This window comes from Haliaeetus leucocephalus, unplaced genomic scaffold (genome assembly GCF_000737465.1).
Source record: "Haliaeetus leucocephalus isolate CR32 unplaced genomic scaffold, Haliaeetus_leucocephalus-4.0 Scaffold730, whole genome shotgun sequence".
In the NCBI taxonomy this organism is placed as follows: Eukaryota; Metazoa; Chordata; class Aves; order Accipitriformes; family Accipitridae; genus Haliaeetus; species Haliaeetus leucocephalus.
Genome location: NW_010973166.1, coordinates 2,586,164 through 2,589,772, shown reverse-complemented (window position 1 = coordinate 2,589,772; position 3,609 = coordinate 2,586,164).

Sequence of the window (3,609 nt, the reverse complement as noted above, 5' to 3'; positions counted from 1 at the left end):
CAGCGGCTCCTCCCGGCTGACCCGCCGCCCCGCTTCGGCTCCGGCAGGCTCCACGCACCGCCTTTAAATGCTGCCATCTAAAAAAGCGCTGAGCGGGCAGGAGGCGGACCGCCGCCGGCCTGAAGGGCGGGGGAAGCCGCCATCACCTGACAGCCCTCCCTCCACAGCCCGCCTCTCCTCATCCCTCCCCCCTCGGCCTCCTCCGATCACCCGCTAGACTCCGCCAGCGCTGTTCAAAAGCTGAGGCTTGGCTGGGTTAGTAATCGCTATTTGCAAACTTTTAAAAACCCAAAGTGAGTAAATAAGCCCTTCCAAAGAAATAAAGGGCAGGGTGGAGAGGGAAGAGGGCCGGCTGCACGGTGAGGAGAGGCCGGCCTCCACCGCGGGCTTTGCCGGACGAACGGCACCCACCATAGCCCGGTCGGAGGGCAGCACTGCAGCGCGTCAGGGTGGGAGACTTTTGGGGGGCGGGGGGGTGGTTAACAGCTCCACGAATCTCGGCGGGGATTTCTGCCCAGGCATGAGTCACTGCTGAGAAAAAAAGGGAATGTCTTTCTGTCGATGGCTGAAAATGAGGAGAGAAGCCTGGCTGCAGAGTGGAAGCGCGTTCGCCTGAAGCGACGCGGGCTCAGCTCCCCTGAGGTTGCCCACCCACGCGCTCCGGCCCTGCACGAGGGAGAGAAGTTCATGCTGCTGCTGTGATCAGCAGCGTCGAATGCTCTCCTGGAGCTGTCTGCTAGTGAGACGCCTCCACCACACAGTGCAGTAGGAAGAAAAAACAGATGATCTGCAGTTCCGTGCCACTGAACGAGAAGGATTTCAAGAGGCTCGTCGTGGTAAGTGAGGAAGCAAACCCACGCTGCCTTGTCGCAGAGGGAACAAGCACCAAAGGGCATGTCAAAAGCTTGCGAAGGCCTGGTGTCGCAGTAGAGACGGACACGACAAGTAATAGATCATGCAAAATGGCTACTTCATTGTTCTAACACACCTTTTTATCCCCTTCTTCAGAGTATGCGTTAGTATATGATTGGTTTAGTTAGTAACTAACAATTCATGATTGGTGAGTTTATCAGGACGGTTCTTCTTATCACTATCTTGTTTTTGTACCGCTCTTCTCGGATCTTTCCAGACTTTCAAGGATACACTACAAGCTGCTCAAGGTCGCGCTGTTCTCGAACTGTCAGGCATTCCGCAGACCCGTTGCATCCCCCAACAGCCTGGGAACTGCAATAAAGAGCATCTCTGATGAAAAGATTATTTTTTTCCCCAAACAAATGAGTCAAATTTCATCTTTTCTCTGTTCCCAGACAAAAGGTGCAGCTGGAGATTAAACCTAGAACTACAGCTCAGTAATTTAAGGGTAAGCATCAAAGTACTATCATTATCATAAACCAAAATCCCATATGCCCCAAAAATTCAGCATTGTTCCAACTCATCTCACATCTCTGCATTTATTTTAAGTGACAAATGTGCACATTTCACCCTCAGGGTCTCAAATCTGTACTCGGGATCAAATTTAAATTTGTGGCACTGAAGAAATGAGCCAGCCATTGATCTCTGTGCCTTAGTCCCCCTTTGTAAAGTAGAGGTCGTATTTAGCTCTTCTGTTCCTTGCCATGGTTATCTAGCTGCAAGCTCTGCAGATAATAATTATATCTGATGGATGCATGCTGTGGTGGGGACCTCCTGTTACTCAGCACCTCTAATTTGCAGGTCTTTTACAAATCATCACTATTTGGATAAGAGAAACCCAAACCAATAACATAAACATATAATGTATGGATAGAAAAACCATGCCATAAGCCAAAAGCCACAAGATGCACAGAAATGAGAAGTTAAGGGGAAGACCTGCTTCAATTTGGCCCCACTATGTACACCACCACGACCTGGGTGCAGCTCACCTTGTGGGTGCTGCAGAACACCATGAGGACTTCAACCATGAAAGGCTTTGGCTGCCTGTTGCCTCATCTCCTGCCCATTTCTTGGTCCACTGTGGTGCTGGAAGCACTCCCAACACCAGTGCAATGCCCTGGCTCTGGGACACATGGCGTGGGGCGCTGGGAGGATTCATGTCACTGTGTGAGAAAGGCAAATGGAGGTCAGGCTATGACAAGTGAGCAGAAAACAATGGCTCATGAGGGGCTAAAACTGGTCCTTGCGTGCAGCCCATGTGGCTGCTGTTTTCTTCTCCGACGTGTGGTTTTACCAGATGTGTACCACGTGCAGTGCAGAGTCTGGGCCCCATGGCAGAAAGGCAGCTGTGCACAGCACAATCCTCCTCCGTCCCACCAGAACCACAGCTGGTCCGGAATTCAAATCTTCTCCCAGTAGGTCTGGCCAGCAGACCACCAGCATCTCTTAAGACAAGGTAGTGCCCTGCACAGATTTGTGGCTGACAGTGAACAGACTTAGAAGAAAAGAGGCTATGAAAGGCCATATAGAGTGCATATGGACTGACCACCAAAAAGACATCAATAGGTCTTTCTTGAATATGCCGCAATGCCTGCAGCTTGCAGCTCTCCTGTGGGCTTGGTTTGCTTCCTAGGGAAAATCATTTGGGTTTTCTACACCCATCCATAAAACAGGTGCAATAAAACATTCTGCCTTCAGCATGCACTTTCAGGTCTTCCATCAGAGCGTGTTTTGAGAGCATCCAGTGCCTGCAGTAGAGAGAACAATCCCTCATTGTTGTGTGCTCTGGGAGCACATTTTTCATGTAGTCACATAATAATCTCAGGAGTTTGGGTTTGTGATATTCCTCCTCCACTCTAAAATATGCTCACTGTGGGCTGTTCACATGCAAAGATCACTTTCTCTGGGGTTTGGCTTTATTAACAAGTTCTCACAAAGCACATGTATTTTTCTTTTCTTTGATGCTCATCTCATTCTTCCAGAAATCCCCTCTTTGCTCTTCCATCCCTATGGGTAATTTCTCTTTTTCCAGGCTGAACAGTTCCAGCTCTCATGGTGTCTCCTTGTAATACAGATTCTCCAATCCCACAATCACCTTTGAGGCCCTTCACTGGATTCACTTTAGGAAGTCCATGTCTTCCCTTTACTGGGGACATGCACCTCATCAGTGCTGAGTGCTGAGCAGAGGGGAAGGATGACCTCCCTGGACCTGCTGGCAACTCTCCTCCTAATGCAGGATACTGCCGGTGCAAACTGCTAGCTCACGTTCCACTTGTCCACCAGGACCCCCAGGTCCTCTTCAGCCAAGTTGCTTTCCAGCTGGGTGGCCCCCAGTCTGTACTGGTGCGTGGGCTTATTCCTCCCCTGCTGCAGGACATTGCTCTTCCCTTTGTTGAAGTTCCTGAGGTTCCTGTCAGTCCATTTCTCCAGCCTGTCAAGGTCCCTCTGCAAATTTGCTGAGGGTGCTCTTTGCTCCATTGTTCAGGTCATTAACGAAGAGGTTAAGTAGTACTGGCCCCAAAAGAACACTGTATTTTGGGGAGGTTCAGAGACAGTTCAGTGCTCTGTAGAGCCATTTAGAGAAAGTTCAGAAGATTTTCTGAGTATTTTAAGAGAGTTTTAGAGCTACTTTGTGCTGTTGACAGCATATGAGACAAGTTTTACAGTCACTTGAAGTGGTTTAGAGCTGCTTAGAAC